The sequence below is a fragment of the Stegodyphus dumicola genome, chromosome 3 (assembly GCF_044657685.1).
Source record: "Stegodyphus dumicola isolate Sdum_Otavi_A_Nest chromosome 3, ASM4465768v1".
In the NCBI taxonomy this organism is placed as follows: Eukaryota; Metazoa; Arthropoda; class Arachnida; order Araneae; family Eresidae; genus Stegodyphus; species Stegodyphus dumicola.
The window spans coordinates 171,300,956-171,317,243 of NC_140770.1; positions in this window are offsets into that span (position 1 = coordinate 171,300,956).

The following is a 16,288-nucleotide window of genomic DNA, read 5'->3' on the forward strand; positions in this document are numbered from 1 at the left end:
CTTCTTCTCTGATGAAAATGATGCAACATTCTTTTTAAAGTACCATTAAACCGTTCAACTAATCCATTAGCTTGAGGATATCCAGGGGTCGAAAACTTATGACTGACCCCTATTCGTCTCTCAAATTCTTGAGTCAAATCTGCTTTAAAATTTGTTCCATTGTCACATGCAATTACATTTGGAATACCCGTTCTTGAAAAAATATGTAATAACTCCTCACAAGTCGACTTGGCGGAGAGGCTAGTTAGAGGTATTGCTTCTGCCCATCTGGTATGCTGATCAACTAAGCATAACATATACTTATGACCATAACATAACTGGGAGGATCAATCGGACCTATCACATCAATGTTTACAATTTGGAAGGGCAGATCTGGCCTCGTTACTGAGGTGATTGGTGTCCTATCAACAGTTTTAATTGGTCTAGTCAACTGGCACTCTTTACATGCCTCGCAAAATTTCAGAACGTCTAACCTCAGACCTTCCCAATAAAAAGAGTATCTAATTCTCTCCAAAGTTTTCTTTACCCCCGTGTGGCCAGTAAACACCGAGCAATGTGCTAACTGCAAGACTTCCTGTCTTCGACTCTTAGGTACAACTAATTGGCCCACACTTTCCCCAAGAATTTTGTCCTTATGAAAGAGAAAGTTATTCACTGTATAATAATTCCCCTTTCTTTTCTGAGCATTCTCCAATGCTCCTACCAGAGATTCACAAGTCTCCTGCTCTCTTCTAAATACATCCGCTGTACATAGTCTTCCTGGCTGAGGTTTTTGGCTTTCACTTGATTCCACCTTCCTTTCCTCATTGAGATTCCTTCCCATACCAGCGTTTCCTTCTAGTTTCCCTGTGTTTACCTTTACAGACTTTTCCTTTCTGCTAACCTCTGGGATGTTTGTGGTATCTTCAGGTAAGTTTTCCACCTCTTCACCTGTGTCATATAACCGACCTCCTAACATGGTGAATACTTCCGGAGGAAGCAACACATCCTCTGCCAGCGATTCTGCAACTGCACACAAAATCTCTTGATGTGTAACACTAGCACTTTCTCCTACAGTAATACTCAGTGGAATGCTTACCAAAGGGCATTTAACAGCTGGACCAAATATACCTTTCAAATATATACTAGATCCTTTCTTCAGTTGGAGACTTTTGGTTAACTCTTTCTTAACCACCGTAATTTCTGTTCCTGAATCAACGAGGGCCTTCCCTATTGTTCCATTCACACTAATAGGAACCCTTTTCAACTCGCACAGCTTATAGTCGTTTACATCCCCTGACTTCCTCAAAGGATCCACTCGAGCTACCACAACTTTGTCCTCTAGGATATCATTATCCTGATCTTTCTTTACCCAGTTTACCCTGGCTTTATCCTTTTCCTCATTTCTGTTATACTGCCTAGAACCTTTAAGCTGAGGACAGTGCGCCTTTTAAAATGTGAAGCTGAACCACATACAAAGCATGTTAAACCTTTAACGTTCCCTGTGGTTTTCCCTATGGTTTCTGACCTATGCAGACTGCCTCGTCTTTCTTCGACCTTAGGATTCTCACCTACTGCCTGATTTAAAATCTTAGTTTCACAAGCTTCCCTACGTACGTTGTAGGACTTCCCTTTAGCGGCAAAGAATATGTCACACTCCTTTCCAAGCTCTCTTGGCTTGAACCACGAGTCTTCCTGCCTTATACCTATGTGTACTGCAGTTTCCGTATCAAGGGTCTGGTAGATTTTGTCAGCTACCACCAACTGATTAAGATCTTCAAAGTCTGTCACCCCCCTTGATTTCACATAATTTTCCCACATGGCAGTAACTAAGTAGAAAACTGGCCAAAGGTCTCTTCTGAACTTCGTCTTGCCTTTCTGAAATTCTCCAGGCATACCTGAGGTGAAGGTTTAAATTCTTTCAATACAGTTTCCTTTATTTCCTCATAAGTCCCATACTTATCCTCGCTTATCAATGTTAATAAATTTGCCGCTTTATCTCCCAAAAGGTAAATCAAAATTTTGGCCTTATGCTCATCAGGGACACTTTCATTGACATAAGCTCTTTCTAAACTGGAGAAGAAATAGTCCCAGCCATCTGCTTTACTTGGAACCTTTACTGTCAATAATCTGATTGTCCTCGTTAACTCTTCTACTGATCTTTCCTTCCCATTCTCCCCCCCTTCGGGTGTAGTATCCTATTCGAGTAACGATCCTGGCAATCTACCTTATACTTCTCAATGGCAATCCGCTCCTCTGTCTCTAACTTTAGTTTATATTCCCTTTCCTGCTTTTCCTTCTCCTCCTTTGCCTCCCTATCTGTAATGATAACACTCAGAAGATCCTTTGCTACCTGCTACTCATAGCTTTCACTAGCAAGAATCGTTTCCCTCAAGTCCAAAATCCTAAATGTAGGCAACACTTCAACACCAAACTCTTGTGCAAGGGCGACTAGATCAGCCTTTCTAGTCTTTCTTTTGGCCAAAAATGACATTGTGCGACTTTATGTTCAACTTAATTAAAATAACAGAAAATTAAAACTAAATTTCCTTACATAAAATTATACATTAAGTTAAATCCTTAACTTCTGTTGAATCATAAACACACGGTACCTGCATTAAATATGCACAACATCCAAATACTCAATAAATAAAAAAACGTATGTTTATATATAAGCATTTGAAAATTAATGTAATCATATCTCATAAATAAAACACAAGCATTACTTAAATTAATGATCATTCACTCAGATAATAAAAGATAAATGCACTTGCAAGGTAATTCAAGTCTCATATGATAATCACACTGATAATTTTTGTCTTATAAAATACTTGTTAAAGTGTACCTTTACATTAACAGCAAATTTTTCATAAACACAAAACATAAATAAATCACTTAACAAAAGAACCTGGTAGAAGATAACTTTTCCACTTAATAAGCTTCGCAGCATTCGTAAGGAATTCACTTGAGCTTTTTCTTAGTCGACAAATATACATCCGACCAGCTGCCACCACCGTCATAAATCGATCCTTTGATCAATTCATCTTTGTCGGTTCGTTTTCCATCCACTTATGAATGTTATTAGTCAACTCTATTTGCAGGAAATAAACTGGGACACTTATTCAGGTTTAACAATAACATAAGCTATATTTTAATTTTGTAAATACACATTAACTTTTCACAAAGTATTGATTTTATTCACATTTACATCAAACGCACAAGTAATACATTGCATCTCTCCGTTCTTAACAACAAAAAAGAAAACAAACTCTACTCTCGGAATACAGCCAAACTAATTTTTAAATTTTTTCTCACGAGCATGCCGTCCTTCTTGAATCAAGCACGTTTCTTCTTCCCGTTGCCAGATATTTTCCCCTCTCCGTTCAGATAAACTGTTTTTTTCACACGAGCATGCCGTCCTTCTCGCATCAAGCACGCTTCTTCTCGTTGCCAGATTTTCTCCTCTCTCCTTTCAGCTATAAGTCGTTGGCTTAACTGTTCTTCCGCTAAGCTTGGTTGGTAGCATCACCTTACCGAGTATGTGCATGACACTCGGAATCCCTCATTTTCTACGATACTTATTGGTTGTAAATCCTTATATACCATTTTGATCAGTGCGTGATCGATTACTTTTTTTTATGTACATCCATCGTATTTCTCTGGGCAAACTGCATTTTGCTGGACTGGGATTTTTGTGAAAATACATCAACAATATCACAAGCACTGTTGTCTACCGTAAGTTGTGTAGTCTGCTGGGATGTGCATGGTTGCCCACCATCTGCAGGGCTAGTGACGACAGAACGGGCTGGAGCGGCATCAATATCATCAACATCTTGATTCGGCAAAGCGCGTTTCTCGTGCAGATTTACACAAGGATGCTTGCTTTGCAAATGTTTTATTAAATTTCCTGTTGAACCACCTTTGATGGATAAAAGGTCTTTATAAATGTCACACATAACTTTTTCGTCTTCATTAGTATAGGAAAAGTGCTGCCAAACCAATCTGAATTTGCTTTTCTTTCTAGACATTTTGTAATTCGATTTTTTTTTCTGAGGCGTTAGAAACTGATAGAGACTAAGCAATTCTATAACGTACCGATACTCACCAGTATGAGACGAGAATGAATCTTATGGGGAAAAGTGACGAAGTTGGGAGATGGTCATCAGCATCGTCAGACAAGAATAAAAAAAAATTCTATTAACGACTTCCGCTGTTCAATCCAGCTGCAAATTCTAAAATCAGCACTACGCTGTGAAAGGGGTATCAGGTTCAGTGTTCCGCCTTACTTGCTTTGGGAACATTGAAGAACCTGACTCGGAACAGGGAGCTTACTAAAGCTATGTTCAATAAATGTGGGAAGTAGACAAGATACACAGGAAGGGTATACGAAACCCTTTATTTTTCACTCTTTACAATGGTTTCCGGACTTCGGAATACAGAGAGCAACCACTTGTGGTCTGAACGCAAGAATATAAAAATATTAACTTAACTTTGGAATAATAAACAAGGGCCTAAGTGGAAGATTGGCCGTATATTAACAGGAAGCCGTATGTAGTACAGAGAACTGTTAACACTACAATACGTTTAAAATTATTAAGAGAATTAAACCTCTGGCCTGGAAGGCAACCAGCAACCGAGTAAAAACTGCTAAGGCAAGCGGCCTGCTTCTACTAACTCCTTCCTCTCTCTCGCTTGGCAAAAAGCCACAACTTAAGTACTTGGCGTTCGCCAGACAAATTTGCATAAATAAGTTAAAGCTTTTAATTCTGGCCGGAAGTAGAAAATAAGAAGTGATAGTAAAGATTTCAAATAAAATAAACGTTAGTAAAACTTGAGATCCTTACATACTTCCCGCCAGAGTTAATTAGTTTGAAACTGAGGTCTAAAACGACCTTGTTGAAAACTTTTAGCTCTAGAATCTAACGCGAGGCCAATCTTTTACAAACATTTCTCACTAGAAACTAGAAATTTAAAAAAATTTGTTTTTACATTATCAGCTCCATGGATAATTACTTTTCATCTGTACTGCATCTAAACAGGAGCTTTTAGTTGAACTCTGGTTCCTTCCAGAGATCTGGAAGGAAAACTAGTTTAATGAAATGTTACACAATTCAATGGCAAGTAACATGAATATTTATATTTCTCTTAACATTCTTATTTCATTCATTTACTTATTTCATTCATTTACTTATCTTTGTGATATTCGGACATTCTTTTCTCTGCCCAGTCCTGGAAGGTAGCGAAGATTCGTGTTTGATTTATCCTCCTTCTTGTGCGGGCTCGCCCTTCAGTTTCTTCCTCTAGAAGCTTTCTTTTCCCTCCAGTTCGGTCACCCTTGAATACCTTCTTTTTCGCCTCTGCCTGTGGTCTTGGCCGTTTGATGGCCGCTGGTCTTGGCGGAACCGGGACACTTCTCTCTCGTTCCTGCTTGGATCTCGTTGCTGGCCGTTCAAATTTTCCTTGTATCTTTTCCTCCGCCGCTGGTGGTTCTTCCGCAATTCGGCGACATTTGCTGCGTATAATCCTGTCCGATGAGTAGATCTTCCGTTTGGGAGCCGGGTTATAGTTGCCGTTGTTTCTCCTGGCTCTCTTTGCATTCGTCATACTTCTCCCTTCTTCATTCTGGGGGTGGTCGTGCGCTCTCTTTTGTGGTCGGTGGAACGGCTTCTTTTTCTTGTTACCTTCAATTTTCCAACGGGGAAACTTTCTTTTCAATTGCTCCTGCCTCCTAATGGCTTGTCCTTGTGCTTGTTGTTGTTCCACCTCTGGAGCTTGTGCCTGCCGTGCCGGATCCTGCAAAAAATTTTTAAATATTTGCATTTTATTACGGTCATAGTAGGGTTTTATCTGGTTAATATTTGCGGAGCATGTTTCACCATTCCTGGCTTTTAACACCACTACAGCCTGAGTTATTTTTTCTATGACATATGGTCCTTCAAATCGTGGGAAAAATTTGGCGGTTTTATCTTCTGGTGCTGAAGGAAGTAAATGCTTAATTTTTAATACTTCATCTCCTACTTTATAAGTTACTCCCCGTCGTTTCAAATCATAATAGAGCTTCTGTTTTCTTTGTGCTACTTCAGTGTTCTTTTTTGCTTCTTTAATTAATTTTTCTATATCACCCATTTTAAATTCTGGGGCTCTTTGTTGAACATAAAATAATTTATCTAACGGCGTTATAATCTTTCTGCCTAAAAATAACTCAGCAGGAGTTTTGCCCGTTGTATCATGTTTTGCGGTCCTAAGGGCGAAAGCAAATTCATTGACATAGTTATCCCAGCTTTTATGAAAAATTTTAACATAACTATGGATAATTTTCACTATATTTCTATTGACCCGTTCCGCTTAATTTGATTGCGGCCGATACGGGACCATTTTTAAATGACGTAGGCCCAGTTTTTGGCACATGTCTTCAAATATATTACTTACAAATTGAGGACCATTATCCGATATCACTTTTAGTGGCGCCCCGTATTTTAAAATATATTTATTTAAAAAAGAATCAGTAACTAATTTCGCGGAGGCTCGTTTTAAGGGAACAATTTCGGTCCACTTACTAAAATGATCAACCATAACAAGGAGATAGCCACTTTTATTTAACTGGCTTTTTGGGAAAGGGCCCAATAAATCGATGCCAATTATTTCATTTGGAAATTCGGATTTAATACTATTTAGAAACCCAGCCGGGCGGAAATTAATATAATTAACTGCTTGACATGTTGGGCAGGACTGGACATACGCCTTTGTTAACTTTTGCAGTTCAGGAAAATAGACTGCCTCGCGTACGCGTTGGATAGTTTTTCGAATACCAGCATGAGAAGCTAAAGGGCTGTCATGGAGCTCCTGCAGGATATTTAATCTAAGACTAGCTGGGATAACAGGTCGAAATTCGTTGTTGGAATTTGTAGTTTTTGTATAGAATAATAGACCATCTATTAGTTCGTAATGGGCCGCCCTATTTCTTATCGCCACAATATCTTGGTGGCTAAAATTTTCAGGATCCTTTAAATACTCATAAATGTTCCTAAATTCAGGACCCTTACCCAGTTCTGTTATTACAGTTTCTCGGGAATTTATTGTACATGCTGTGAGCATTGCCACGTTTACAGTATTACCTTCTTCATCTATTTTTATTCTGGATAGGGCATCTGCTACGATATTTTCCTTTCCGGGGGTATGCTTGATTACCAGATTATATTCTTGTAGCATCTTACTAACCCTGGGGATAAGTTTTTCCCTGAGTACAATCTAGTTACCGCCGCATGATCAGAATACACTGTTATTGGCGCTCTTCCAAAATAGACTCGGAACTTTTGCGCTGCTAACAGAACTGCAAGTGCCTCTCTCTCGGTCGCGGAATAATTTCTTTGTGTTTGATTTAAAGTTCGACTAAAAAATGCCACGGGCTGCTGATTTTGCGAAAGTACCGCTCCTACCGCATAATCCGAAGCATCCGCTGAAATTTCTAAATTCTCATCCTTTTCAGGAAATTTCAACACAGGGGCTTGTGTTAATGCTTGCTTTAATTTTTCGAAAGCACTATTGGCTTCGGCCGTCCACGAGAATCTTGCCTTTTTCCTTTTTAATTTTAACAATGGTTCAGCAATAGCTGCAAAATCTTTTATAAAGGACCTATAATATGAACAAAGTCCTAGAAAAGAAGAGAGCTTCTTCGCCGTATTTGGCGGCGGATACTTTTGCACAGCGATTATTTTTGATTCGTCTGCCTCGATTCCTTTCTGAGATATTTTGTAACCTAAGTATTTTAATTCAGGGGCTGCAAATTTGCACTTTTCGACATTAACTTTTAGACCGGCCTCATTTAATAATGAAAACACCTGTCTTAAATCCTGTACATGTTGGTCCAGATTATCACTAGTAATAATGATATCATCTAAATAGATAAATGTGGACTTTCCAAGAACAGGCCTTAGCACAATGTCCATACATCGCTGAAATGTTGCCGGTGCCCCTGAAAGGCCAAACGGCATATGCAGGAATGCATAAGTGCTAGACTTGGTTATAAAAGCAGTCTTAGGCACGTCTTCTGGTCTAACCCCTATTTGAAAATAACCAGTCGTTAAGTCTAAAGTCGACATGTATTTGGTAGACGTTATGTTCCTTAGAATTTCTTCAATAATAGGTAACGGATATACCGGATATTTAGTTATGGAGTTTAATTTACGATAGTCATTCACGAAACGCCACCTTTTTGGATGTGTTAATGGATTGTCATTGTTTTTCTTACATAAAACCACCGGGCTAGCATAACTACTTGAGATGGGCGTTATGATCTTTTTTCGTAACATATCTCTAATGTGCCATTCTATAATTTTTTCTTTATTCTTATCATACCGGTATGCTTTGTGGCGAACTGGCATTGAATCTCCGGTGTCGATTCTATGGTTAGTAACTTGAGTAAATCCTGGAATATCACTAAATAACGAAGCAAATTCACTTACCACTTGTTGGATTCTTTGTTGCTCTTCCTTAGGCAGGTGGTCAAGGTTAAACATTGGCGGTTCCGTTTTTACTTCTCGAACTGGTTTCATCGTCAGCTTAAGGAACACTTCATTAAAATCCAGCGTTGCTTCTGCCTCTGAAAGAAAATCTATCCCTAAAATAATATGTGCTTGCAGATTCTTTACTATAAAAAACACAACCTTTACTTGTTCGTCCTTAATAAGGACGTATAGCGGTAATTTACCTCTGCACTTGCATCTTTCTCCTTGCGCAGCTAACACTGTCGTATTATCCGAATTATATATGCGATATTTCCGAAAATACTTCCTAAAAAATCTTCTGCCACACAGGAACACTGCGCGCTTGTATCCAGGAGTGCGGTGGCTGGGATGTTATTCACCAACACTTCAATCTTTGGAAGAGTCAAATTTTTCACCATTACTGTATTTAACTTGGAGGAAGAGGGGTTTTCTTGGCCTTCGGATTTCCGCACTCTCCGGTCAGCAGAAATCCGTTTTAGTTTAAATCTTTTCTTCTTTCCATGCTTTCCTTCTTTTTCCACTGGCCCTGAGACTTTTTTCCTGGATTGCTATTGAACTGTCGACGTTCGCCGGCTGTTTTTGGATGCTCGGGTTTCCTTGCCCACTGATTCGCTTTGCTTACGTAGCCATGTGCTTGACTTAGCTGTGGTCTTGGCTCACCAAATTGGTTTCGTTGTTGATATTGGCGTCTTCTTTCAATGTCCGCCGTTCTTCTACTTTCAAACTGGATTGCTAGCTCAAATAACTTTTCCAGTGTAGTCGTATTCCTTAATTCAATAAAGTCTTGTACTTGGGGAAGTAACCTCGGCAAAATCACTTGAATTATCTCAGGATCCGGACGCTTTCCATACAAGAGTTTGAAGACGTGAAATTTTCTTAAAATAAAGCTTGAGAGATTTTCAATTGGTTTCTGGTATATGCTGAAAAGTTCCGTTTCTAATTTCGCACGATCCCTTACGACAGGGAAGGCTTTTACTAAGGCAGTCTTGAAATTTTCGTAAGTATAGGTGGGACTTCCTGCTTGACCCAAGAGACTTCTGCCTATACATTTGAACCAATTAAGCGCTTGGCCCCTCAAAGCGCTGGTAGCTAATGTGACTTTCTGGAACTCGTGCACGGGAGTTTATAGTTTTTCCAAAAAACTGGTTACCGTTGAGTTTCCATTAAATATTGCTTCTGGTTTCATCGCGGCGCGCATGGTCTGGACGATGTAACCAAATCCTTCCAGGGCGGCAGCTGGCATTTCTGGATTCTGAGCCGCTTCTGCAGGCAGCACAGGTTCTTCTTGAAACTCGGCCATGGTTATTCTTCTTCGTCGGGCGCCACTATCAGGTTCAGTGTTCCGCCTTACTTGCTTTGGGAACATTGAAGAACCTGACTCGGAACAGGGAGCTTACTAAAGCTATGTTCAATAAATGTGGGAAGTAGACAAGATACACAGGAAGGGTATACGAAACCCTTTATTTTTTACTCTTTACAATGGTTTCCGGACTTCGGAATACAGAGACCAACCACTTGTGGTCTGAACGTAAGTGTATAAAAATATTAACTAAACTCTAACTTAAATTTGGAATAATAAACAAGGGCCTACGTGGAAGATTGGCCGTATGTTAACAAGAAGCCGTACGTAGTACAGAGAACTGTTAACACTACAATACGTTTAAAATTATCAAGAGGATTAAACCTCTGGCCTGGAAAGGCAACCAGCAACCGAGTAAAAACTGCTAAGGCAAGCGGCCTGCTTCTACTAACTCCTTCCTTTCTCTCGCTTGGCAAAAAGCCACAACTTAAGTACTTGGCGTTCGCCAGACAAATTTGCATAAATAAGTTAAAGCTTTTAATTCTGGCCGGAAGTAGAAAATAAGAAGTGATAGTAAAGATTTAAAATAAAATAAACGTTAGTAAAACTTAAGATCCTTACAGGTGTAAGTGCAATATCGCCTAATGATTCTATTAATCAGGCATGAAAGAGCAAAAAATGCAAAGGAAAAAAAGGGAGGGACATGTATGTTTACATAAACATGTCCGGATAATTTCCGGTGTTCCATTCGATAGTTTTTCCTCCCTCAAATAAGCTCCAGAGGGAGTAAAAAAAAAAAAGAAAAAGATTCGGACTTCAAGGTCAAAGTTCACCTCTCTTCCTATCGGAGGAGCGTCGTCACGTCCTGGGGGTAAAGCAGGCGTTGACAATCCTGCGTTAGGCACGTGACCTGGGTTTAGTTTTTGGCGAGATGAAAATCTGTTTTCAGAAGGGGAAAAAATTATCATAAGTGGGTCAGTTATCTTTGTTCTTTCATTAGAAAAGTTTAAAATTGCGTCTGTATTTTATGTTGATTGGCTTAGTGATCCACTAGATGCTGTGACATTTTCTGAAGTAGGTACAGCGGGATAAAAAAGGCTCATATTTATTTAAAAAGGATCATATGATTTACGTTGCCCTATTAAACAAGCAAACGAAAAATATTTTTCATGATTTATGCTAAAAATATGTTGAGGAAAAGGAAGTAATCTAGTTGGTAGTTGATTCTATTCACCAATCCAACAACAGCAACTTACCAAAATCAATCATTTCAGATTCACGCAGTTTTTCTCCTACAAACGATGAAAAATTAAAACATGCACAATTCGGATTGCAAATCATCTAGCGCTCCCCTCCCTTTCCCTCCTGACTATACCGACTCCAATCACAAGCGAGAAATGCCGGCGACAGTGACTCCAACTGCTACTATTTCCCCCACAACGAACACAACGAACGGCCTTTCGAAAAATTTCCACTATTTCACACTCGTCCTCCCGCGCACACAAAGGCAATTAATTATACTACCTCAAACTCTAGTCTCCGTGACGAACGGAACGGAAGTTCCCCTCTTTCACGTTTGCCATTCCATGCCCTATTTCAAGGTCATTCATGGACACAAGGAGCGCATATCACCATTTCGCAAATACAACCAGATACTACTGTCCTCGTATCAAAACCGAAGTGAGCTGAACCCTCATCGATCCTCCAGTAACGAATACCGAAATACCGAGAAGAGACGCATATTTTCGTTACAAAGTAGCGAATACCGAAAAGCACCCGTTTCGGTACAGAAGTAACGAATACCGAAAAGTACCCGTTTCGGTACAGAAGTAACGAATACCGAAAAGTACCCGTTTCGGTACAGAAGTAACGAATACCGAAAAGTGCCCGTTTCGGTACAGAAGTAACGAATACCGAAAAGTATCCGTTTCGGTCCAGAAGTAACGAATACCGAAAAGTACTGATTTAGGTACTGAAGTAACGGGTACTTGGATGTACCGATTTTCAGTACCCGTTACAACTAAGTACCCGTTACAAAATACCCGGTTCGGTAGTACCGACTCATCACTACCCCTTATGATCCCTGACACAGCCGTTTATACTTTCCCCTTCCGTAATTAACGTCAGTCTCCTGCTCTTGACCGCATTTGCCAAGCCACCGTTCAAGCTATAGAACGTAAAATCACGTATTTAAAAAGGTCTTAAAACAATAATTGGAAACTTCAAAATACGCTGTTCCGTTCTATTGTAAATTCACGCAACCTGGAAATACTTGTCGTTATTTAATTAGGGAAAATTTAATCATTTTTAGGTGCATTAATTTCTCTGCTATAGTTTCACATAAAATTTGTAAAAATGTTTCCGTCTAGAGAAAGATATTTTTCTTGCTTTGATAAGGAATCGTATTGATGAAAACATTAACCGAAATTTCAAGGTATTAAAAAAGATGGGGGGTTCTCGTGCACTGAAATGTAGGTATGAAATAAACACGTGTTTTGGACTTTGTCATACGTACCACGTTGTTTGGTATAAATTATTACTGTCAATTGCAACCTAATATATGTAATTTATTTTCATACGTAATTTATGTGTTACTGATAACATTAGTAAAATAATTCGTAGAATGTATGTGCGGTATAAAATTGGGACTGATACTTTTATATATTGCATACCTTTAAATTTACGCTTGTTTGGAAAATTTCGTATATAGTTGGTGGAGAGAAATAATTTCTTTTTCTTATAGCAATATTATTAGCAATGATTTTTATGCTGCAAGCCATGTCTGCCTGCAAGAAAGTGACATTCATGGACGAAGAATCCATGTTATCCGAAATATGTTGCAGCAATACTTGGGTTAATGTCAATTATTTTTGTCGGTTTTAAATTACAATGCATAGCTTATTTTTCTATTCTTGATACTGTTAAGAAATAATGGCTAGTTATTGACTATTTATAAATTTAAGATTTGCAAATGTATTGTTTTAATGTTTAGGAATGCTTCTTTTGGAAGTTTTTGAGAGACAGCATGATATTCGATAAAGAGTTATGGAGATAGGTAGTAAATTTCTTTCGTGGAGGCATTTTATTTTCGTTAACAAATAACCTGTCAAGCCCCAAAAAAAAATTTCCAAACCGCATTTCTTTCCTCCTGAAATTCAAATTGTGATTAAAAATGTTAAAATTCGTTTTCAGTAGAACGCACTTTTGTCAAATATTTTGTCCGATAACTTAGTTAAATAATTACTAATATTGATTGGCGAAATTTCTAGTACACACCATTAAACCTGCAATGTAATTTTGGTAAAAGATAATTTTCTGGAATAAAAATAACTAACTGAAAACACTGTTCATCGAGCTGAAATCCTGCGTCGCTTCAACTCTCTTGCAAGCAATGGTCTGTATAACGAGTTGAGTTTCCTTTGCACTATTCGGAATTCCATTATGAAGTTTTCATGCTAAGGCCATCTCAGTGAAAACCCCAAGATAATCTATTTTTCTTTCATGCTTTAATGTAAAATTTAATGTTTTCTTAAGTATGGTTGAAAAATACAAGACATTTGTTTACCCTGGGATAAACAAGCAACAAAAAAGCACGTGGGGTTTCCGCCTTCGAAAAAAAAATTAATAACGAGCTAACGCAAACCTCCTACCGTTCACCACTGACGACTCAGGCGAACGCAGTTCCCAATAAACGGGCCCCCGCGCGGTTGCGCTATCCCAGAGTAACATGTGATGGCGATTTTCGAGCTTCTGATATACCATAGCATTGGTAGTTCCTAAAAGAGAGAACAGTGTATGATAAAAGAAACAAGAGTAGCATGGGTAGGGGGCAAATAACATGCCCAGACAAAAAATGCATAGCTGAAAATGTTTTCTGGAATAAGTCACGGAGGAAAAGTTATCCGCCAACCAGTAGCCGCGGTGATCCGGAAAGGACGAATAGAGAACGAGGTGGGCGGAGCATGGGAGAGTTCTCAGGTGGTCACCCACCCAAGTCCTGTCCCTGCTGCTTAACTTATCGGCGCCAACGCCGCAATAAGGCTTCATGGTCCTGGAGAAATAAAGAGTTGTACGGTGAAAAATTAGTCGCTTGGAAGTTGAAAGATGTTCATCAGAATTAATAGTTTTTCGGGGTTGCTAGGGGCTGCTTGAAGGTGTTGATGATTTTCTTTGAAAGCTGCAACAAACTTTCTAATGCAGTCATTACTGAAAATTTCTTGGATCTGTTTGAAAATGTTCATAAGGTCCAATATGGATTTAAAATCATTTTCTTTCTCAGGGTAACAGATGTCTTGAATCTGTTGAGGCTGGGTATCATCAGTTTCTTTGGGAGTTAGAGGCACAGGGGGAGTTTGTGATTTAGCCGCGGCAGCATAACTCACGCCTGGTCTGTGAAGGATGGGGTTTTTTCGTGAATTTCCGAAAATACTCGCAACCACGATAGGAACTAACGTGGTTTTTTGAGCAGTTGCTGCAGGTAGGTTCGTCAGTCTTTTTACGATCACACTCCGCAGAGATGTGGTTTTTAGCACATTTCACACACTTGGGGGGGGAGCTTGCAGGTATCAGAAGAATGTCCAATTTTTTGGCAGTTGTAACATTGATATACAGAGAATCTTGGCTTATACTTCTCGATCTGTACGGCAAATCGAAGGAGGTGCTGAATATCATAGACTTCATCAATATTCAGAGTATGGCGCAGTTGAACTTGGAAAATAGGCAGGGGGGCTTTCGTACGAAAATTTCTGAGGCGTGCAATTTTACACACTTGAAAGTTCAAATCCGTCAGAGCTTGCTTAATTTTATCAGCATCGGTATTAATCGGCAGTCCTTTTATCACGATTTTTCTGTGTCTGTCATTTTTGTGTTTTACCAGGAAAAATCCAATAGAACGTTGATTTAAAAATTTTGCAATGTGGTTGTAATCTTCCAAAGTTTCAGGAATAACACGGAGACAGTCATGATGGAATTTGCCTATTTGGCTTCGGTATTTTCACTGATGTCTGTGAGAATTTGGTGGTGCTCATCCGTAGTAGTTATCATAACGTGAGGGACGTTGCTCAGGCTATTAGTGATAATAGGGTTTTCAGTATTGTCGGCAGCGTTCGTATCCATGTTCTCTTCACTTGCTAAGGCATTAAATTGGTTGCTTAACTCCGGCTGCGGGATGGGTTCAGGGCTCTTGAGGCGTGCGATCTTCTTAGGTGTAATGAACGTGTTTTCCTTGGCGGCGTCCGTAGACTCACAGGGTTCTTGAATGCTAGGGAGGGTGAGAACAGGAAATGGTGTTTTACGTTTTCTGAAAAGACACGCTTCTGGGTGGTCTATACTGGAGAGAAAAGTTTCACATTTTCCTTGGATTGAGGTAACATCATCCTTGAATTTGTCGCGAATATTAAAGATTTCCGCAAGGCCGAGTTCCACGAGTTTCAAGTGGTGTGGATGGAGTGACTTGATCAGGGGAATTGCTGCATTCAGATGGTCACGTGCTTCTTCAATAAGTGGAATAGCTTGGATGGCAGCTTCATAGTCCGTTGTATCTCGGATATTGAAAGAACGACAAAGTGGGAGTAATAACTCGCTTCCATATTGAGTACCATTTGAGAGTGTCAGCTTAGGAGGGAAAGTGATTAGTCCATTTTGAGAAATTTGCAGTCTGGATTCTGGTCGTCTCGCCTCTTCTAAGAAGAATCGAATAACTTGCTTCACCGCATAGTCGCTTTGAGGATTAGTTATCAGTTTGTAAACGAGATCAAATAGTTCAGCTTGTATCCGTGATTTTTTAACTTCCTTGGTAGTTTCTTGATATTTTTGCCGTAAGTGAGTAATAGTTGTGACTGTTCCGCCAGGAACAGGTACATCAGAAATTCCGTTGGCTTCAGCAGTTTGGATGATTCGCTTAAGCTCATCCAGTCGACAGTTACAGGTATCGTAAGCCTTACGAAAGCACGAAGCATCGCGCTTTCCAGTCACAATTATATGGTAGGGACTCCTCAGTGCAGGAGGTAAAGTTTCTTCCGACATCTTTCTCAACGTCGACGATACAAGGGACTTACTGTACCTGATTTAATATTGCAAAAGCCTTATATTACTAGTAATAAGATTCGGCTAAAATGGATTTTACTTGTATATATCAGAACTACATCTCAAGAACATTTAGAGAAATTTAAGACACTATCAGCTCAGAGTAATTGTCAAATAGGTTCTTCCCATTGTAGAACTGATGGTGATGAAAAAGCTGATTACCTCAGAAAGAAGGAGAAAACCTGATGAGAACATAAGTTTCCCCTTCTCAAGCTTTTGAAAATTTTCATTTGTAGATTTTCCATGCAGATTCATTGCAAATGTGTATTAAAACAACCTGGAACGCTGTTTCTTTGGACGAATCTACCTTTGATCCCAGACTATTAAAAACATATATTTGCCTCAAAGTTTCAAATTTTGGCAGGGCATGAATTTAAATGTTAAAACAAATTAAAAAAAGCCCAGACTGATGCAGAATTTG